Below are 23968 nucleotides of genomic sequence, written 5' to 3'. Positions count from 1 at the left end.
TACCTTTCTTGAATAATGGTTTGACGTATGCAATATTCCAGTCTTTAGATACGGATCTTTCGTCTGGAGAATGGTTGTATATAACTGTTGAGTATGGAGCTATTGCATCAGCATACTTTGAAAGGAACCTGATTGGTATACAGTCTGGACCAGAAGGCTTGCTTGTATTAAGCGATTTAAGTTGCTTCACTACTCCGAGGATATCTACTTCTACATGTCGACCTCTGTCGGAGAGCACTAAAAACAAATGTGAGATGTCACCAGACTTGTAATTGTGAATGAAATGTTTTCTCTCAGAAGAAATTAAAGAGAATATCAAGTTCCACGCCTTGTGCAAGTTTCAGTAGGGGAAGCCCCTGTGACGACCGACAATGCGCATGCGTCTCCATACCAACTTCTGCCATAAACCCGACACCGTGAACTAGCAGTCACCCGTCCCCTTTTGCTTTTTCCTCTTCTCACCCCCTTTCTTCCCCTCATCTGTCCCGAGGCCTACGCCCCCCCCCCCCCCTCCCTCACTCATCTGCCTTAAGCTGTGGTGTGTCATCTTCGTGTCTACTCTATAGAGCAGTGTTTACGTGAGTGGTCAGTGTGTGCATCTCCATTTTAAGTATTGCGATCAGAGTCCAGACTGCCACCGCGTTTTTTTAATTGAGCCTGTCTACTTACTGAGGGTCCACGCCCATAGCTGAGTGGTCAGCGTGGCGGTCTGTCACGCCAAGAGACCCGGGTTCGATTCCCGGCTGGCTCGGAGATTTTCTCCGCTCAGGGATTGGGTGTTGTGTTGTGTTGTCTTGCTTATCATTTCATCATCACCAGTGGAAGGCAACGGGAAACCACCACTGGAATCACTTCCCTAGACGCTCATGCGGTGGACCTCTCTGACGAGGCTTTTCTATGACAAGACCTGCCGTAAGGCAGAACACAACACTTACTGTGTGTCTTAATTAGCGTTGTCAACCACGTGGTTTTAGATTTTAGCTTCCACAACTTTCCGCCATTTTACAGTTTTTAAAAAGTCACGTTTTATCGCCTGTTTTTATTGTTTGTTATCTTCTCATTACGTTTCTAACTTTTGTGTAGGCTGAAGAGCGGCATATTAAGCTGCTAAGCTACTGCCAACCCCCCCCCCCCCTCCCGTCAACGGTGGGAATCGAAATTCAATAAAGGAAAAAAAACTATCAGTCTGAAGTGGCGGACACTCACCTGAAACTGAAATACTGTGGCAAGAAGTCAGCATGATCCGACTGCAATCCCAAAACCTCAAAGAATTCAGAAATCACTTGTAAATAGTGCTTTAGAAAAGTCTGCCAAAACGACGTGCATAGTCACTGTATATTGTGCTTGTGACTGACTATTTTCAGACTGATCATAAATTTATAAAGACAATTTCAAAGCTACCCACGGATCTCCTATAAGTAAACTTGTGTTAAGTTGTCATTCTTATGGATTATAACTACAGCCTCTAGTTACACTCTTGAGAATTCTTAATTACTTGCAAAGTAAAATATTATTAACTAGCATCAGTTAGAAAACAAATCAATTGCATACTAAAATTAGCTTTACTTTCTGCATGCACTTATATTTTGAGTATGTGCAACTGTTCTCATTTGCGGATATGTATCTTTCCCCGTTATCCACCACCATCCTGTCCTGTGCCGCCTCGATGAGTCCTGTCCACCGACTCCGGAAACCTTTCCTCGATGGTCCTCCTTTCCGTTGATGGTTCCCACGTCGTTATGCAACAATGCCTGCAGTCCTCCGCAGCCTGTCCATCGTCGGCAATGCAACAATCGCCAGTCCATCCCAGTTCAAAAAAGTGGTTCAAATGGCTCTGAGCACTATGGGACTCAACTGCTGTGGTCATCAGTCCCCTAGAACTTAGAACTACTTAAACCTAACTAACCTAAGGACATCACACACATCATTGCACGAGGCAGGATTCGAACCTGCGACCGTAGCAGTCGCACGGTTCCGGACTGCGCGCCTAGAACCGCGAGACCACCGCGGCCGGCAGTCCATCCCAGTCAAAGTCTCCATTGAAAGTGAAATAAATGAAAGAACCCATATTTTACTTAAAAGACTTTTAAAGAAAAAACTTTCATAATAATTAAATAATTCGTGCCTTTGTGTCAAGTCATTAAATGTGAAAAGAAACTGAACAACTGACGAAACTTTCACTCACAATAGTTAAACAACCAATGCAGATCTTGCAAAAAATAAGAATTTGTAGTGTCAATTGGAAGCTTTATGTGATGAATAATTCATATCTGTATGTGAATGCATGAACAATAAGTGTCACTAACAAAGAAAATGTCGAAAGACTGTAAGTCTGATATAAGATCGGAAGGTACTGCTGCAGTTTTTGTTCACAGGATTTTACTATTCTAATCACACGAATAGCAGACATAAAAATCAGTTATGTTTCTGAGTGTATCATGCTGATCAAGACCCTTAGTGGCGAAAATCTGGCATTTTTATAATCCACTTATCGCATTAAATATTCGTAATGTATGGAAACTGTAATTCGGTGAAAAATGTTTCAATTGATTTCAGCACTGTAATGCGGAGCAGCGAAGCATTTTTTCTGTCTTACTTGTGTATCAGATCTTCAATAGACAGTGATGTTTTAAGAACGGGGAACAATACTTTAAGACGAGAAAAGAAGTCGCATATTGTTTGGTCTAGAATCGTGATAATACTAGTTTCCTTTTTATCTCCGTGAGTGAAACGAAGAATCTGTAATTTTTTGTCCCTTGTTTCGTTCTTCATTCTTCTCTTGTTAGCTGATCTTATGTTCTTCTTCTCACTTGCATCCGAATGGACATATTGTCCATGCAAATATTCTTCACTAATAAGTAGCGATAACTGAATTTCATTGTATTGTGATTCTGCACTATAATGTCAACGTTACGCTCATCTCATGTTTCAACCAGTGAGTTTTTGTGATCAGAATTAGCCGTCTCTGTTGTGATCTCTTCAGCCACCATCGCGGCCATCTAATTGAGATAGTGAAACAATGGAAAATCCAGAGTGGAATAATGACAATATTATGAATATGGTACTTGCTACTCAACACATAGCAGATACGCTGAGTCTCAGATAGGCAGAATAAAAAGACTGTCAAACAGACTTCTGCCAAATAGGCCTTCATCAGTATTGGACAACACATGTACTCACACACACATACACATCCAGCAAAAGCAGTTCGCATGCATGTGACCACACATGGTCATACGTGTGTGAGTTGCTTTTGTGTGTGTGTGTGTGTGTGTGTGTGTGTGTGTGTGTGTGTGTGTTTGTACAGTCTAATTTTGATGAAGACCTGTTTGGCCGAAAGTTTAGTTTAAGAGTCTTTTTTGTTGTGCCTGTCTGTGACTCAGCATCTCCGCTATATGTTGAGTTGAGATAATTACTATTTATATTTATTATGTAGAGCCTGCTTGTTTTATCTTGACGTAGTCAGATTTACCGACGGGGACAGAAACTGGTACACTTGTAACTTGAATCTCCACGGTCATACGACATCTAATAAGGCCAGGTACGTCCTAAAAGAGTACTACGTGTTCGCACTGCGTAGAAAGAACCCCTTGAGTGCAAGGTCGCAAAAGGCTAATGATGTTGATGGCATTCGACTCGCCACATATTGTCTGCCAAGCAACCTCAGTATTGGCAGCTAAAGGTAACAGGGGGCGGGACTAGAAGGACCCAGTGGTGTACACAGTATGAGGCTACGAAGAGTAGTCGAACTCTTCAGTCGACGAGTAGCTCACAACAATGCTACACTGCTAGTGGTGTTGGTACAAAGCAGAGCTATGCCAACGATCAACAAAGCAAAATTTGTACTGTATCTACATCAACAGCTGCCAAAGTTGACATTTCTTCAGAAAGAAAGGCAAAGAGTTTTGTAGAGTGAGAAAGAAGTGGCACATGAAACATTAGCGTTTCTACGAGATGAGTCTGTGGAACGCGTAGTGTCGCATACGCTCGGCTGTGCGGAGAATGTACACTCCTGGAAATGGAAAAAAGAACACATTGACACCGGTGTGTCAGACCCACCATACTTGCTCCGGACACTGCGAGAGGGCTGTACAAGCAATGATCACACGCACGGCACAGCGGACACACCAGGAACCGCGGTGTTGGTCGTCGAATGGCGCTAGCTGCGCAGCATTTGTGCACCGCCGCCGTCAGTGTCAGCCAGTTTTCCGTGGCATACGGAGCTCCATCGCAGTCTTTAACACTGGTAGCATGCCGCGACAGCGTGGATGTGAACCGTATGTGCAGTTGACGGACTTTGAGCGAGGGCGTATAGTGGGCATGCGGGAGGCCGGCTGGACGTACATCCGAATTGTTCAACGCGTGGGGCGTGAGGTCTCCACAGTACATCGATGTTGTCGCCAGTGGTCGGCGGAAGGTGCACGTGCCCGTCAACCTGGGACCGGACCGCAGCGACGCACGGATGCACGCCAAGACCGTAGGATCCTACGCAGTGTGTCAATAAAGTTTCCCCTTCCTGGGACAATGAATTCACGGTGTTCTTATTTCAATTTCCAGGAGTGTATTTGAGGAGTACAACTGTGACGATACATGCTTAACAAGCGAACGTGATACTGAAACATGTGCCGAACTATCTAGTTCATCATCCTTGTCCGACAGGGAGCCACAAATCCAATCTTCAGCGAAAAGCAGCAACAGACAATCGTTGTCCAAGAAGCAAGTACTAAACATGTTTGCATACTTGGCAGATAGTCCACAACACAGTAAAAAAGCAATTGTGAACAGTTTTCGAATAAGTGCGCAGCAGTGCATAAGAGTAACAACGCATATTCAAGGGAGGACAAGGCGCACTTATTACTGCATGTGACCTACTACGTCATGTACATCAAATTGCGCACGACCTAGATTTCAGTGATTTCATGGGGAGCAGTGGATGGTTGCATAATTTCAAGCAGTGTTACAGAACTGGAAGACATTAGATAACGAAATTCCAAAGAGAGCGTCAACTTGACGACGCACAGCAAACTGCGGCTTCGGCACGAAAATTTGTAGATGAGATAAACAAACTTATCCCACCGTTCAGTAAGGAGTTTGTTTTCAACTCTGGTCAGTCGGGATTTGAAGAGGAAATGCACATGAAAGGAAACTGGGAATTAGAGGTACCAAGACAGTTGTATTAAGGTCAGCTAACATCAGTGTCTTAATGCATTCGTATACAATTATGCCGATGGTTAATCTAGACGGTAAGTTGAGTGGAAAGTTATCTATTGTCCTGCAGACGCTGTAGTTGCTCTGACCTCTACGATTCTCTCTCGTTTTCTCGTGTGTATGATCTTGCAAGAACAGAAGGGAATATTTACGTCACAGCAAGCAGCAGTGAAAATTGCTGTATGGAAACTCCAGCTATGGTATGAGCATCGCTTTCAGCCAATAAATGGCCAAAATAAATTGCTTTTGTTTGATTTCTGGTCTCCATATGAAAATCGTACTCTTTAGGGCATACCACCCTCCTGAAAAGTGCTTGACATTGCAGTTCATACCCCCTGGAACTACTGGACAAATTCAGCCTCTGGATCTTTCCTTTTTCTGTGACAAAAAAGACATTACCGCACTACTTGTACGTACATCACAAAGGATAGCCAGTTTCACGCTAATATCCATGACAGTCTATTTCGAATTCGGCTGCATGCAGTCACATTCCATCAGTTCTCAACATCCCGTCACTCCAGTATGACTCTACATTCATTCTTTAAGAATGGATACGTAAATTAACGACCCGTACAGTTTGCAAATCGCAAGCATTTCGCCTTCGATTTTTATGTTGCGGTCATTTATGGTAACTGTGGCTAAGCTATTTTTCATTCGTTATTCACAGTGCAAGTTAATGGATTGTTTTGAACATTTCTTGACTGTCCACGATTTCCATTTTGTGAAGTATAATATTTGTATGTATGTATGTATTTATTGAACTGGGGACCTAGAAACGATGGAGATACTTATCCCGCCGTAGCCCTCAGTGTTCACAACCCCACAACAGGCCACAACGGTCCACCCACCCCTCCGCCGCCCCTCACCAAACCCAGGGTTATTGTGCGATTCGGCCCACGGTGGAGCCTCCCCCCAGAAACGTCTCATACCAGACGAGTGTAACCCCAAATGTCTAAATGAAATGAAGTGAGCGTATGGCATCGTCGGCCGTGAGGCGCCATCCGGGGAAGTTGGGCCGTCCAGTACAAGACGTTGGACGACTTGCACGCCGGTGATGAGGATGAAATGATGATAAGGACAACACAACACCCAGTCCTCGGGCGGAGAAAATCTGCATCCCTGCCGGGAACTGAACCCGGACCCACTTGCATGGAAGGCGAGCACGTTACCACCCAGCTGAGCCGGTGCCGGCACGGTAGCTCAGCGTGTTCGGTCAGAGGGTTAGCTGCCCTCTGTAATTATATATATATATAAAAAAAACTGAGGCAATGGATCAATAACGAACTTCAACGGGCGTCAGGTGACGTCCGCCAAGAACAATTGAAACGAACAATAACGAACAAAATGAGATTAAAAAAAAAAAAGCTGGCGGACAGCTTGGAAGATTAATGATGGTGTATGCGTACGTGGAAACATTGTTTGCGCAGCAATCGCCGACAGTGTAACTGAGGCAGAATAAGAGGAATCAGCCCGCATTCGACGAGGTTGATGGAAAACCGCATTAGAAACCAGCCACAGGCTGGCTGCCACACCTGACCTCGACAACAAACCGCCGAGCAAATTCGTGCTGGGGATCGGCACGCCTTCCCGCCCGGGAAGCAGCGCAACAGACCGTGCGGTTAGCCGGAAGGGCCGAAGTGTAATACACTCCTGGAAATTGAAATAAGAACACCGTGAATTCATTGTCCCAGGAAGGGGAAACTTTATTGACACATTCCTGGGGTCAGATACATCACATGATCACACTGACAGAACCACAGGCACATAGACACAGGCAACAGAGCATGCACAATGTCGGCACTAGTACAGTGTATATCCACCTTTCGCAGCAATGCAGGCTGCTATTCTCCCATGGAGACGATCGTAGAGATGCTGGATGTAGTCCTGTGGAATGGCTTGCCATGCCTTTTCCACCTGGCGCCTCAGTTGGACCAGCGTTCGTGCTGGACGTGCAGACCGCGTGAGGCGACGCGTCATCCAGTCCCAAACATGCTCAATGGGGGACAGATCCGGAGATCTTGCTGGCCAGGGTAGTTGACTTACACCTTCTAGAGCACGTTGGGTGGCACGGGATACATGCGGACGTGCATTGTCCTGTTGGAACAGCAAGTTCCCTTGCCGGTCTAGGAATGGTAGAACGATGGGTTCGATGACGGTTTGGATGTACCGTGCACTATTCAGTGTCCCCTCGACGATCACCAGAGGTGTACGGCCAGTGTAGGAGATCGCTCTCCACACCATGATGCCGGGTGTTGGCCCTGTGTGCCTCGGTCGTATGCAGTCCTGATTGTGGCGCTCACCTGCACGGCGCCAAACACGCATACGACCATCATTGGCACCAAGGCAGAAGCGACTCTCATCGCTGAAGACGACACGTCTCCATTCGTCCCTCCATCCACGCCTGTCGCGACACCACTGGGGCGGGCTGCACGATGTTGGGGCGTGAGCGGAAGACGGCCTAACGGTGTGCGGGACCGTAGCCCAGCTTCATGGAGACGGTTGCGAATGGTCCTCGCCGATACCCCAGGAGCAGCAGTGTCCCTAATTTGCTGGGAAGTGGCGGTGCGGTCCCCTATGGCACTGCGTAGGATCCTACGGTCTTGGCGTGCATCCGTGCGTCGCTGCGGTCCGGTCCCAGGTCGACGGGCACGTGCACCTTCCGCCGACCACTGGCGACAACATCGATGTACTGTGGAGACCTCACGCCCCACGTGTTGAGCAATTCGGCGGTACGTCCACCCGGCCTCCCGCCTGCCCACTATACGCCCTCGCTCAAAGTCCGTCAACTGCACATACGGTTCACGTCCACGCTGTCGCGGCATGCTACCAGTGTTAAAGACTGCGATGGAGCTCCGTATGCCACGGAAAACTGGCTGACACTGACGGCGGCGGTGCACAAATGCTGCGCAGCTAGCGCCATTCTACGGCCAACACCGCGGTTCCTGGTGTGTCCGCTGTGCCGTGCGTGTGATCATTGCTTGTACAGCCCTCTCGCAGTGTCCGGAGCAAGTATGGTGGGTCTGACACACCGGTGTCAATGTGTTCTTTTTTCCATTTCCAGGAGTGTATATACGTCTCATAGACAGAAGGTAGATCTCCCGGACACTCATTTCATGTCGCCCTCCTGACGTACATGGTGAGTCATTAGCATATGATACTTTTTCGATCATAATTGTAAACACAACACTTTCAAATGAGCCTTACTAAAGACTGAACTTTCGACCCCCCACTTAAAGGATTCATTGTCAATTACAGCGTCAGAGAAAGACAGTTTATCGTAAAAACACTTGTTACGGAGAACTACAATATGTTTGTTTTCTAAATGACAAACGCCTTCTGTTGCTGCACTACTTTATTTCTCCCAGACACTTTTCGCCTTATTTCACTTTAAGACGGCATCAGTGGGGGCCTATAATGATAACAGTTTTATTTTCATATGTGTTGTATGTAGCTCATAGTCTTGTTTTTTACGTACATTAAGTGTTTACTTACAGTTCTTCGTGTTTCTAGTTGGCATCGGTTTTTCCTATTATCTGGTCACGTAGATGTCGCACTATCGCTCCGTTTAAGAAACATAAGCTTGTTTTTATGCTCCGACCGTTTTTCTTCTCATTTTTCATTTTGTTTGCACTTATTGTTGCGATGTACTGTCAGTCTTCCGTCACTAATTATACGAGTATTATCGAAAATTGTGATTTGAAAACGTAACCGCTTTCACTATATGACTCATTCTGTTTGGTTTGTTTGCGTATATGTTGCCAAGTATATGCCGAAAACTAACTATGTTCATTTCTGTTATGTTAATATCTGTGTGTGTGTGTGTGTGTGTGTGTGTGTGTGTGTGTGTGTGTGTGAGAGAGAGAGAGAGAGAGAGAGAGAGGGAGGGAGAGAGAGATTTAAACCTGGTTCCTGGTATATACTCCGTTTTTTTGTCGGCTTTGGAGTATATTTTTTTATAGAATTATCTGTTGCTTATGCTAAGTTTATTCATGTCTTTTGAAAATGTTGGTGATTTTATGTGTGAGTTTGTGTTTATATGTCACTATGTGTTTTCTATTATATTTTCCTGATAAAAAATTATAAATGTCGTGTGACTAGGGCCTCCCGTCAGGTAGACCGTTCGCCAGGTGCAAGTCATTCGATTTGATGCCACTTCGGCGACTTCTGCTTCGATGGGGATGAAAACATCCAGTCCCTGAGCGGAGAAAATCTCTGACCCAGCTAGGAATCGAACCAAAGCCCTTAGGATTGAGATTCTGTCGCACGGACCACTCAGTTACTGGGGGCGGACTTCCTGATTATTTTGCGTAGTTGTTACGGTACTCAGTGTTTGAGATTGTGTTTTGTTCTGTTGTAATGCTGTAAGTGGTTTTGAGCTTTCAGTTTTTGTTTTACTCTCAATTTTCCTGTTTGGCTTTGTGACTATGTTACTATTGTGCCATTTCTGTTTTCTATCTTCATTATTATGTCAAGTTTTTTTGGTAGTTTTCTTTGTTGAGTGGCACTGTGTTGAGTCCATGGAACATGTGTTGAAGTGCTACTTTCTTTAGTGAGTGTGGGAGGTTCGAGGATTGGGGAATGAAAATGTCAGTTGGTAAGAGTGTATGGTAAATTTTAAACGTATGCTTATTTTTTGTCTTTTTGTTTTCATATCCAGAAAGTTAATTTGATTATTCTGTTCTGTTTCCATTGTGAATTTCATATTTTTATGTACCTAGTTCATGTTAGTATGTAATTTTCCAGTTTCTGTTTGTAGTTCTTCTATTTAGAGAGAGAATGTCATCCATATACCGGAACCAATATAGTATTTTGCATCTTTTTGCTACAATTTTTGTGAACATGATCTGTTCATTATGGTTTATAAAATTATCTGCTAAATCTCCTGACACTGCAGATCCCCTTGATAATCCGTCTTCATGTAAATACAATTCATTATTGAATTTTTTATATGAGGACATAAGCACAGACCAACCACTAGAGAAGAAGACACTGAAATAATTAAATCACCAATAAAAAAACACCTAACACTGCAAGAAAATATCGCATACAGAAAACCAAAACAGAAAAGAAAATCATGTTGAATGATCATGTACACATGCCAAAAAACTCATTTGTAACACTAATAGATAAAATAACAATGTAAGACTACAACAGAGGCTATAATCATAATAACAGAAATAATATCACCTGCCCATCCCCCTTTCAACTCAGTTGTCCATAAACCTCTCCACAAAACATTCAAACCAAAACTCAGATCATGAGACAGGACAAGTTACTCTTTCACCTATTTTCCACATATGGAAAATTATTAAAGATTTTATGACAACCTGTTACAACCTGGACCACCTTCAGCAAGACTCTGGAAAGTTAGTGGCCTGAGCAGACGTTGATGAAGCCTGGTAGGATGCTAAAGGCATGAGGTATTTTTATGGTTCTTAGCTCATAGAAATGGCATATTTGGAGTTGAAAGCAATTAGCGTCGAACCCATCCCTCAGTACGTCTTTCCAGACAGGTCCACAGCCATATAGGGCTTAAAGGGCAGCCCCTCCTCGAGACATGTCTCCAGCAGCACAATGCAGAGATGCCAGTGGAAGGCTACGCTGGGGCAATGGACTGAAGGAACACATCTACACAGTGGAGTCGTAGATTGGGCATTGTGTGTAGAGCGAAACGTAATTAAAACTCACAAGTTTTCATATTTGCTGATACTGCAATTAGGCCTGTGAACCACTTCCATCGGTCGCCTCAGTTGTATAAGAAACTCTGGCGTCTGAGAAACGTTTGCAGATAGAATCTTTATTACACCTCACAGCTAGGACTAACAAGCTACAAGTCACAGGCGATATAGATAAAGATCTTTAAGATGGTATCTGGCATGGGAAGCAACACAACTTTGGAGAAAATGGTTTCCCCTGCTGCAAAAACTTAAAAAAGCTGGTAACTGGCAGTTTCTTTTTTTTTCCAGAGACGCAGGTATCTTAACTCTTGCTGTGTCTCGACATGAGTTTGTGCTGTCCTCTGGGAGGGGAGATTTGGCCATGTGATAAGCTCAAGATGGCCTGAAGGCGGCGTTGTTCGTGCACTTTGCAAGAATACGGACTATTTTTTCTGGAGAGGTTCTAGGCATTCGGATGCTGGACTTTGGTCTGGAACAGGACTTCTGGTTGATGCTCTGGTATGTGTGGTTGGTGCTTGTAACCTGTCCTGAGACTGACTTCACTTGCGAGTAGTTTAGACTGGGGAGCCTGTGGTAAAGTTCTTATTGTACCGTCAGTGTGACTTCAAACATCTCGGACTATTCGTTTGCCGAGGGCACATTTATACGTTTTTGGTTTACCAGTGTTGACGTTTGGTATCCTTGTGCGCTCTGTCGTAAAAGTGATTTCTGGGCTCTGGTAGAGAATAAATTGCGATATGTCTGCCTGATCGCTAGATTGTGATATTTTTGCATTTCATTCGTGGCCACAATCGATTTACAGGTGCCGCCTCATGTCTCGCCTCCGCTGCACACATTTCGCCAGCTGCAAGTTGCATCGCCACACGAAGCAAACACTGTAACGTACTGCCGTTCCGGCATTGTCAGGGTGTACAGATCTCAATCGGCACTTGCTCTCAGCTACACCTGTGTAGTGGATCAACAACAGATATAATAAATCAAAGTCAGCTCAGATTGCGTTATCCACATTTTTAGGGTCAGAGTACTTGACTCTTTACGGTATTCAATCAATAACTTGTTTAGCATTATTTACGTCTGTTTTTCTTTTGAAAAATAAATGTTGTTAGAACACTAAAATTTGCATACAATCTCAATCATTTATAGAGTCCGCACAGGGTTAACTTTGAATCAGATGAACACCAAAATTTTCAAACATTCTATGAGAGCTATTACATTCATGTTCAACATTCCTCAACTCGCACTGAATAAGCACTAATACCTCTCCCTGCCCACACACACAGAGAGAAAGAGAGATAAAAACGTAACGGAAATGAACAGTCGTTAGTTTTCAGCACGTACTTCGTTGGGCTGGCAACGTACATGTAAACAAACCAAACAGGATGAGACACATAGTGAACTCCTTGTGGCTACGTCTTGAAATCACAGTTTTTGATCAAGTATGTATAATTAGTGTATGAAGACTGGTGGTGCATCACGGAAGTAAGTGGGAAGAAAAATTCGGAACATAAAAATATGCTTAGTTTCGTAAACGGAGTTGTAGTGCGACCACCAGCATGTGACCAGATGAGACGAAACGCAAATGTGATCTAAAAACGCGATTAGATGTTCAATAATCACTTATGAACATAAAAAACGAGACTGAACAGTTTTATTATCTACGTATAACACGTATGAAAATAAAACTGTTATGATTCTAGATCCCACCGACAATGCCTTACAGTGAAAAAAGGTGAAACGCGTCTGGGAAAGATAAAACACAGTGCAGGAAGAAAAAGCGTTTTCTGATTCACAAAACAAACATTTATGTGCCTGCTGCCGGGGATGTCCATGCAAACGAACTCAAGCTTCAAAACAGTATTCTCTCTCCCCGATGCGACGGACTTTCATGAGACCTGAAACCACAATTCTCTAATTAATCAGTCCGACTTTGAAAATCGTTTAATCAGAAAGATTTATCATATTTCTTTCCCTGCTCAGATCGCATATAACGTGTTTTACAAGCGTTGTGTAGGCAATAAAGGGATCACTGATATCCGTGATTGAAAATGTAACTGAATTGCAGACCGGATCTTTAAATGATTGTATGTGCTACGTTATACAGCAAATAATACTAACGTTGCCGTAAACAAAAATCCTGTTGGGCATAGCAGCAAAATTCAAAACATTAATAAGTGGAGTCAGTTGTTTAAAGTGGTTTGTCTGATAATGTGTTTGAAAGTGTAGTGCCTTATTAATTTCTGTGGGCTGAACCCGAACACCAAATACAAAATTTTGGAAACTGTTCAGGAATATTTTCTGACTATTCTGCTATAAAGAACCGATGGTTTCGGATTAGTTGTTACAGTATGATAATCTAATTACACTGCATTACATTAATACTTGTTCCATACATACTGAATACGACATTTCGTAATGATATGGAGTGTGTCAGTTTTACATAAATTTTCTTTACGTAATATAATAAGTTTCTTCCCAGTTACTATTTCATATGTAAAATTTCATCTATTGAGCGGAAAGAGAAGTCATTCAGAATTTTTTTAAATTTGTTTATTATAATTTATTGGTTGTGCTAGCCTAATTACCTTTGTTTCCGTAAAAACGCGTTCACAACACTGAAAAAGCCGGTAATACACAATCACTAAAACGTACAATATAAAACACAGATACAAAAGTAGTGTAATTGGCTGACCGACAATGGAGGAACAGAATAGCGCCGCAGGAAAAACAAAATAGATCAGAGCAGAAGTCAGTGCAAGTTTGAAGGCAGTGCTTGTTGTCAGCAACAGGCATCGTGAGCGAATGGGAACAAACCATGCAGCGCATACCGTCGACATTTACACTGTTGTGCAGGTATTTTCAGGGCATCGCTGATACAGAGAGAAATGGGAGTAATAAAACGAACGAGATCCTAAAACTCTGTTACGAGCCCTTGAAGACGACGGGTCCCTGTAAGAAGGTACTCAGAAAATATCGCAGAATAATCTCCGAAATTTTGGATGGGTTCAGGTTCACCCTGTAGTGTGCCATCGAACCTGAAATGTTACCTGCCGAACGTCTACAGAGAACGAAAATTCTCAAAACAACTGGAACAACAATCCGCTTTGCAAAATGGAAAACAGATAACTGTCAATCTATTAGCCTTCTCTCTGTAAGTAACGAATTTTCGCTAAAATTATCAGCAACTGAACAGAGAAAGTAAAATACAGTGTTACATTCTGGCAAAGGAACAATCTAGATCTATATGTAGGCTTAGCATAATAACCTTCTGCAAATAACAAATGAAAACATTGAGTATTGAAACCTTTTGGCTCAGTTTACACCAAATCTATACTAACAGCCTTTGAGCAAGAAGACACTGATCCAATCTGCGTTAGAGTACTGAAAAATAGCATCCATTCTCCTTCATTGGGATAATGGCAAATTCACAGCTGAAAGAGAGCATAGCAAAGAGGTTTCATGTCACGGAAGCTGTCCTCAGCGGTCCTAGAAGAAGATTTAACATTCTAAATTTGCTAATACGAAAAGGAAATACGCGTTAAAGGAACATATCTAAGCTGCAGTCACTTAGCTGATGACCTTGTATGTTTGTCTGTAGTGCACTGGGAAAGTTTAGACATAGAACTAGAAATCATGACTAGGCTGTATAGCTCACGGGTTTTCTCGATGACTGTTCCCACTATGAGCTGACCCCACCAACCCTGACATAAAAGTACTCCGCTACTTGGTTTTAAACATTTTTTAGAATCAGTCTCTTCAGACCATTGTGGCATATCAGTGGAAACAGGAGGTCACAATACCTCGATTCAAACAGAAAGTTTCTAAAAAAAAGGCAAAATTTCAATTAATACGAATTGTGGTAATCATAAAAAAATGGAATACAAGAGCTTTTAGTGGTCTCATGCTGCCGTTCTGCAAATATATAAGAAATACATGGAAATTTTTCCAGACTTGTTACCTATATACCTAATTCGAGATTCATCATCATCATCGCAATAAACAATCGTATTAAAGTAGGTTTGCCTTTCTGCCGTCTGTGACTCCGGGACTTCCTGCACAGTCCGACGAGAGGGTTTGTCACAGTGGTGACACATGGTTCCAGTTCGAGTAACTTCTAGCCTTTTTAAGTGAAATCATTTCATTGTGAGTTTATAGTATTTGTTTACTCATTACAGCGATTTCGGCTGTAGAAAAGTTTTCGGGTACAAACGAGAAAAAAAAGTAAATATCAGATATATTTGAATGACACGTCGTTATCGAGGCACTACAAAACATACATGGACGTACATACGAGTCATCTCAACACAAGATCTAAGTGCGAATTGAAAACAAATATTATAGATAACTTTACGCACAGCAGACACACTTTACGCACTGTTCTGTGGTAATGTCCACATTTGACTTTTCATATTTCGACGAGGCCGTGGCATTCAGCCATATCTGGTTGTTACTGACTCTTTTCAGCTTTATATTTAGCAATGGCTCTGCAGCCGAAATAACGATAGTGAAATAAATAAATAATAAAAACCTACAGTTATTTGATGGCAATGTTTTCATTAATAAACTATATTATGAACGTGATAAGTATGCTCCCCAACCAAGTAAAAAGTCTATCCTTCCGTTTCGTCTCAACACTTGTTTTTCATTTTTACATTGTGTCTCATAAGTTGCTGCTTTCAAAGAGAAGTGTCCCACGATGGACTAGTGATGTCAATGATGAAAAGCGATGACATCTCGCAGTTGTTAACATTAATGTGACACATATTTCTTTTTATCTTAATTATACCTTTAAACCGGTTACTTTGGCCTCTCATTTATCGTTTGCGCACTGTTAATCCGGAATGGAACACTTTTTCTTGGAATGTGTCTATAGGGCAAGTGGACTTCATAATTGCCTTTCACAGTTGGCTTCCTAAAACAATCGCTTCAGTAGTAGCTGTATATACCTCTTCAAGAATACTGACATCTCTTTGCCTGCCTTGCCATGTTACATGTAGAATCTTTCTCACATATCGATCGATGGTGATGTTCTTCCAGCTTTTGAAGATGCGATCCGTAACATGTATAAGGTTAATATCCATGAAGCAGACTGAGAATTGCAACTTAGTTGTAAACGAGGACCTGTGTTGCAAAATTGATGTCGTGACTGTAAAAAAGTCGATATCTTAGCACTTTTAGTTCTTTACAGAGTTTCCGAACCAGAGGGTGCTGCCAAGGTAACGAAAGGTGTAAACTGCTTGAAGACTCACTTTGTAGATGGTGACACTGGTATTTGTTTCTCCTTCTCGTGGTGCTGGTTAGTGGATGATCTCTGTTTCATCGAATTCTTTTTGATACCAATCTTTTTGAATGCGGTGGAGAAAGCGTTCTGGATTTATACTAACTCTTCTTTGAACTGAATTACAACTGAATTATCACTAGTTTTTTAACTCAACTAATGCTGAGTTCTCGCTTTACGATGGCTCAAAATAAAAAGTCAACGTACGAGGAAAACAGAGTGCGTGCAATCACACATCACAGATTAGATGGCTGTTTTTCAAGGCGTTCCTTGCGGGCGGTTGAATGGCCATGCACGTAAAAAGAGTAAAAAACAGTATTTCATTTTAGTCCATAGACGTCTCACGGCACTGCACTGAACAGATAGTTGAATGTTGTGCAGGGGCAGTTGAGTTTAGTGAAATTAAACTTCTAATTGTTGTAGTTTATAGGTCCCCTAACTCTGACTTCAGAGAATATCTGCTCAAGCTATAGAGGGTTCGTGATTCACTTTATAGGAAGTACCGGAAATTAGTTGTATGTGGTGACTTCAATATAAATTTTGTATATGATGCTGCAAGAAAAAGGATGTTGATAGATCTCATAAATTCATACGATCCGGTACAGACTGTGTTTTTTCCAACTAGGGTGCAGGAGAACAGTAGCATAGCCACAGACAAAATTTTTATTCATTCTTCATTACTAGATAGGCATTTTGTTAGCAAAAGGGTGAATCACCTTTCAGACCATGAGGCACAAATTGTAACACTAAAAGGCTTTTGAGCTCAAACAAAGGTCAAGTATAATTACCAACTATGTAGGAAACTTAATCTAACAGCAGTAAAGAGTTTTTTAAACCTCGTCAAGGAAGAAGAGTGGCAGGATGTTCATAGTGCCAGTAACATAGATGCCAGATCCAATGCTTTCCTTAACACATTTCTCATGCTCTTTGAGAGTTTCTTTCCATCAGAACGTTCTAAATGGGTACTAGCAGTAAAAGGCAACTCTTCTGACTAACTAGTTGGTTAAGGATATCTTGGAGAACAAAGTGCGAATTATATCAAAATGTTAGAAGTAGTCACAATCAAGCCACAATAGCCCATTACAGACAGTACTGTAAGGTGCTTTAAATGTTATTAGGAAGCCAAGGAGTATGTGGTATGCAAATAGAATCCTAAGTCACAGGATGAAAATAAAAGCATATGGTCAGTTGTGAAAGAAGTGTCTGCTCAGCAGCACAAGGACGACGATATAAAGTCAGCTCGTCGTAAAAGCATTTCTGTTACCGATAAATCAGATACATGCACATTATTTAACAATGATTTACTGAGCACTGCTGGTGAATTAAATAAAAATTTAGGTTCTACAGGGAATCATATAACTACACTCCTGGAAATGGAAAAAAGAACACATTGACACCGGTGTGTCAGACCCACCATACTTGCTCCGGACACTGCGAGAGGGCTGTACAAGCAATGATCACACGCACGGTACAGCGGACACACCATTTGATTGTGTTGATCATAAAATATTGCTCCAGATGTTGGACCATTACGGAATATGGGGAGTAGCTCACAATGGGTTCACCTCTTACTTTAGCAACAGGCAGCAAATAATCATTACTTACAGTGCTGAGTATTACTGTTATGTGGGGTCTGAGTGGGGTACGGTCAAAATGGGGGGGTGGGGGGGTCCTAGCGATCAGTGTTCAGGCATCTCTTGTTCCTGATTCATATAAATGATATGCCCTTTAGCATTACGAGTAACTCTAAAATATTTATGTTTGATGATGACACTAGCTTGGTAGTGAAGGATGTTGTGTGCAATACTCGCTCGGTTTCGAATAGTGCAGTTCATGACATACGTTCATGGCTTGTAGAAAATAAACAAACGCTAAATCACAGTAAGACTTAGATTTTACAGTTTCTAACATAAAATTTAAAAAAACATGACGTTTTAATTTCAAATAAAGGGCATATGATTAGCGAAACAGAAAAGTTCAAATTTCTAGGCGTTTAGGGAGATAGTAAACTCTCATGGGAGCCCTCGTTCAGGATCTTGCTCAAAGACCTAATGCTGCCATTTTTACTATTCGAACTGTATCTACAGTGAGTGATCGTTCGACATGAAAATTAGTCTACTTTGCTTATTTTCATTAGCGTATATCGTATGGTATTATGTTTTGGGTTACTCTTCCCATTCTAAAAGGATATTTTTGGCAAAGAAACAGGCGGTTCGGGCAATAAGTAGTGTAAGTTCACGAACCTCTTGTCGACCCCTGTTCACGAGTCTGGGTATTTTGACATTGGCCTCTCAATATATATATTCCTTACTGTCATTTCTTGTTAACAATATTAGGTTATTCCCAAGAATAAGCATCTTTCACTCAGTTGATACTCGGCAGAAATCAAACCCGCTTTTGGATCGGACTTCCTTAACTCTTGTGCAGAAAGGAGTTCAGTATACTGCTGCATCCATTTTCAATAGCTACCACTAGAATTCTAAATGTTAGCAATAATTCACGCGCTTTCCAATCGAAACTGAAGAGGTTCCTGATTGGTTACTCCTTTTATTCTGTCGAGTAGTTTCTTGAAAAATTAAGCTGTTTATTGTTGTATTGTTGATTGTGTTTACTTAAACTTATGGCTTGACTTTTTTTGGGTTCATAAACATTTTGATTTTATCTTTTACTACTTTTATGTTGTAATTTCGTGTATTGGCACGTTCCATGACCTAGGAGATTTTCTCCTCAATTTGATCCTACTGAATTGGACGTCTAAATAAAAAATTAAATAAAAAAGGTCTTTGCTTAAAACCGATACTGATGTGGGATGGCTCACCACCAGAGTGGATACCAATGACAGCTGTTGACATATCTCTGTAAAGCAATTTCCCGATGGCAATAAGTTTATGTAGAGAACAATTCGGAGCTAAAATCTTCGATAAAGGTTCATGGTTTACTAAGTCAAATGACTTAGTGAGACTAATAAAGGTAATGTTTAGATGCCTGTCTTGTTCCCTTCATTCATTCTGAAGCTTTGTAGCAATAAACACCATACCTATGGTTCCTCTAGATGACCTCAAGCTATACTCGCTCTCTGGTAGTAATTCTATTAAGGTTAAAGAATCATTTTCGAGAATTCGAGTCATTAGCTTCCCCAAGGTAGGAAATGTCCACCTTAGTGTGGTTTCCGTTCTCATAAATGGGAACCGCCAGACTATTACTGAAATCAGGGGATATTTCTTCTTTGCTCCAAACTTTGACACTCAAATCATGTATGTGTTATGATTTCATCTCCTTCTTTGAGAGCTTTCGTTGGTATTCCATCAGATTCACATGAAATATGAAATACTGTTTCACATGCATCAGGATAATGTTCTATCTGGTTTTCATTTTCTAATACTATAATAAATATTTATGGTTTTATTTCGTTTCCACCACTGATATCATACTAGTTGGATTAATATGCTGTAAATATGATTTCCATGAGTTCAGAGATAACATTATGTTACGGACTACCGTTTTTTCTCTGACTCACCGAACAATACAGGAAATTGCCTTTCAGCCCAAATTTAAGGTGTATTAAATAGCAAATGATTGACAAGTATAGTCTTCAATATGATAATGACAGAATTTCAAGAAATGAATTAAAATTTGTGCCAGGACCAGGACTTGAGCTCAGGACTCTTTGCTTACTAGGAAGATGTGTTAGCCAATACACCACCGCAGCGGTATGCCTAACATACCTGCATTGACTACCGTAGTCCATCTCACTCCCTAACACACTCTTCAGTCCACATCTTGAGCTTTTTTCCCCCTCCTTAGATCGTCACTATTGCCAAGGCTCTCCGGCCTTGAAATGGCACCTCAGCTTTGGACGTAACGAGGAAATCCTGCCTTTAGCTCAGGCGTAGGTGATCTATACATCTGATATAAATAATTTTTCTTTGCAACTTTTGAGTCTCTTCTTTGTGTATTATAATGATAGACTTTCAAGAAACGAATTAAAATTTGGGTCTAGAAATCAGAGAGACCTGGGCTGAAGTCCTGGCCCTTGCAGAAATTTTAATTCATTTCTTGAGCTTCTGTAATTATTGCGGATAAAGATGAGACTCAAATGTCTCAAAGAAAAATTAAATGTATCTTCCATATGACGCAAACCTTGTTTGACGTCACAAGCCACTTTTTCAAAACCAACTGAAGAACGAGTGTGTGGCACTCAGAGTCAAGGACAGATAGACATGCAATATATGCTACACGTGATTTACATGATTTTAGTGTGGCGACATAGATTTCATCCATCTCGAATTTTGAGCACAGGTCTCTTTTGGTATGTGATAGATACCCAACTAATAAATACACAAACATTGCACCTAGATACTCTTTTGAGTTATTCATTGATAACGCGTAAATGGAATATTTTGATATGATCAAGGGAAACTACAGAACTGGACCTTTAAATTAAACAAAGAATTCACAAAGCAAAAAGATAAGTACGAGTACGAAAATGTCAGATATGTCTATTTGCATAATTACTATATTCATTGAAGCTGGAATAGTAATGTACTTTCGGTAGAACGCAGTATAAAAATGGACAAGCTATGGACAGCAGGATCTTCCCCAAATTTGAGTTGAGTTATACGCCGAAATGGAAAAAGAGATACGGCAAAGAGCAGAAATATTGACATCTCGTGGAAATCGGGTTTTCTGCCGGATGTCAGCGTCTTCCAAACACGATATTTCGACGTCATTACTTGACGTCTTCATCAGTCTCAGGGAACACCTGATAAAGACGTCAAGTAATGACGTCGAAATATCGTGTTTGGAAGACGCTGATATCCGGCAGAAATCCCGATTTCCACGAGATGTCATCAAATCGCCGGGAAAGTCTAAGAACTTGTAGCAGAAATATTATTTTGCAAGGCGGAACAGACTTCAGAAGCATAATCCACGGAGTGCTGAAGAATGAAGTTCGCGACTGAAATCAGAACCTTCCAGCAGATAGATTTCAGCACTTTAATCATAATGAAACGAAATCGTCAGATGTAAGAGCAGAGTTGGAAGTATATCAGCAGAGTGTTGTAGGGCCCTCGCTATCTACAGTCCATATGAACGATTTAGTGCATAATATCAGAGTTTCTGTGGCACTGTTAGTGGTCGATGCTGTTGTGTGAAAGAAAGCTGCAACTTCAGAAGACTGCAGGGAAAAGCAGGAAGATTTGAAAAGGATCCAAGATTGAATTACCGATTGGAAGTCAACTCTAAACGCCAATAAATGTATTACTTTTGAATACATTATGGGAAAGTCAGTGATCAATGTCTTAAAAATATTTACTATTAAATACAGTCTTGATCACGATTTATTTATCAAGGTGACCGGTTTCGACCACTACTGTGGTCATCTTCAGACCATTGAGTAGGAACCTCTTTCTGTTGGAGAATCAACAGAAAGAGGTTCCTACTCAATGGTCTGAAGATGACCACATTAGTGGTCGAAACCGGTCACCTTGATAAATAAATCGTGATCAAAACTGTTTTTAATAGTAAATATTTGCCAATAAATGTATCTGATTGTGCATAAATATGCGAAGAGACGAATTAGTGATCGATTAAACTGTTGGCAATAAATCACTGGAAACAGCAAAATATCTGGGAAACGACAGTAAAAATTTTAAAAACGTCTCATTGCCGCCTTGCGCTGCTGGTAAAATACTTCATTTACAAAACCATTCTTAATCGTCTGACCGTCATGAGGTCCATAAAAGTATTCACAGCATCAGATTAAATATAAGATTGTTGTCGTCAGATGATAAAACCATAAATTATTGAGTGTTATTTCGTAAATTACATGGTCAGTCTACAAATTGCTGTGCTAGGTTGTGTACTCATTCACGTCAAAACTGTGGTCGGTACTGCCGGCCGGGGTGGCAGAGCGGTTCTAGGCGCTACAATCTGGAACCGCGCGTCCACTACGTTCGCACGTTCGAATCCTGGCTCGGGCATGGATGTGTATGATATCCTTACGTTAGTTAGATTTAAGTAGTTCTACGTTCTAGGGGACTGATGACCTCATAGGTTAAGTCCCATAGTGCTCAGAGACATTTGAACCTTTTTTTTGTGATCGGCACTAACGCTGTGAAGAGATTCGTACCATACAAAGGCGAAAGAACAGCTGATCAGTGTTTACTGGTAGAACCAATGATTCTAATACAGGGTCTCTTGGAAATAAGAAGTTTGTTGCAAGAAAAGCTAATACCAGACTGAGAGAAGCTCGAAGAAAATTTAATCCTTCTACAAAAGAATTTCCTTACAAAACTATCGTTCGAAGATTCATCAATATTATTGATCAGTGTGGGAATCTTACCAGGTAGGATTAACATGCGTCACGGAGATGTTTACCAATCTCCTGTGGTAAATTGTACAAAAGAGACGTTTGTTGTTTGAATTCAGAGGCATTACGTTTCAACGACTGTCAGACAATATATTACTTCCTCCCACATTTCCGTGTTGGTAAAATTAAAGAACCTGGAGCTCACGTGGAAACTTACAGACAGACGTTCTACCGACGCACTATAATAGTGGTGCTGGAAGTACTGCCCGCTACACACCTTGAAATTCTGCGGAATATAGGCGTACGTGTGTGTGTAGAAAATGATCCACGAATTTACATATCAAAGTTACTAAGTCTCTCGCACTTCAGATTATACACCTAGCTTCGAAGCGCTGGTATACGATCGGCGATGCTCTTGTCTTGTTGGGTGCTTGCAGAGAAGAGGACGAGATGTACTTCGGTAGCAGCGCACAGATTATGGACGTGTACGCGCAGAAAGCGCAAGCGACTACTGACCTGTATCAGAAGGCGGCGGCTGCAGTCTGAGGCGAGGCGTGTGGAGTTGTCCGGGAGCCATCAGAAGACCAGCCTATTAGAGACGCTCCGCTAAGCACCAGGACACTGCTGCGGGGCCCCTATTTGCGAGACTGCGCAAACCACTGCTATTTGCTGACGACGTATTAGTTAACGCATGCTGCGTGTTTGCTCTGTCTCTGAGAACACGAGCGCTTCAAATCCACCGTAATACTATAAGACCTCACACAATGATGCACATCACTTTTTCCTCCTACTGACTTCTTTCCGTACGTCGTGATAACAATGCACAGCAAATTTGCACAAGGAGCTTCCCTCATTTTGAGGGTGAGGCGAGTGCATTGCAGGCTTTCAAATTTTTCCTACCACTTTCATTTCCTGCCGAAGCTTTGTAAATAGGCTGTTTAGGTTTTTATGTTGGTAACGCCAAGTAATGCTCTGTATGAAAATCACTGAAAGTGCTGTGTGGAATCTGTGGCTGGTTGGCATTGTTGGAATATTCGCTATTGTAGTGTTGGGCAGTTGGATGTGAACAGCGGTCAGCACGTAGCGTTGAGCAGTTGGAGGTGAGGCGCCAGTAGTGGTGGATGTGGGGAGAGAGATGGCAGAACTTTTGAGAGCGGACGATCTGGACGTGTGTCCGTCAGAAAAAGGAAACTTGTAAGACTGGATGTCATGAACTGATATATATATAATGCCTTGTGAACACTTTTAAGGTAAATACAGTGTTTGTTCTCTATCAAAATCTTTTACTTGCTAGCTATGCCTATCAGTAGTTAGTGACTTCAGTAGTTAGAATCTTTTATTTAGCTGGCAGTATTGGCGCACGCTGTGTTCCAGTAATTCGAGTAACGAAGATTTTTGTGAAGTAAATGATTCATGAAAGGTATAGGTTATTGTTAGTCACGCCCATTCTTTTGTAGGGATTATTGAAAGATTGCGTTACGCTAAAAACATTGTGTG

General features: G+C 41.7%; 1 protein-coding gene across 1 annotated transcript in view; it reads right to left on the bottom strand.

Moving 5' to 3' along the window:
* Window positions 1–23122, bottom strand: part of LOC126354750 (proton-coupled amino acid transporter-like protein CG1139) — a 123420-nt gene extending 100298 nt beyond the window's left edge. The window contains exon 1 of the mRNA XM_050004628.1: window positions 22988–23122. The gene's annotated coding sequence lies outside the window, so the exon portion shown is untranslated. The remainder of the gene's footprint in view (window positions 1–22987) is intronic.
* Between the last annotated feature and the right edge of the window lie 846 nt (window positions 23123–23968).

This window comes from Schistocerca gregaria, chromosome 3 (genome assembly GCF_023897955.1).
Source record: "Schistocerca gregaria isolate iqSchGreg1 chromosome 3, iqSchGreg1.2, whole genome shotgun sequence".
NCBI classification, from domain to species: Eukaryota; Metazoa; Arthropoda; class Insecta; order Orthoptera; family Acrididae; genus Schistocerca; species Schistocerca gregaria.
This window is presented reverse-complemented; position numbering and strand designations above follow the sequence as displayed.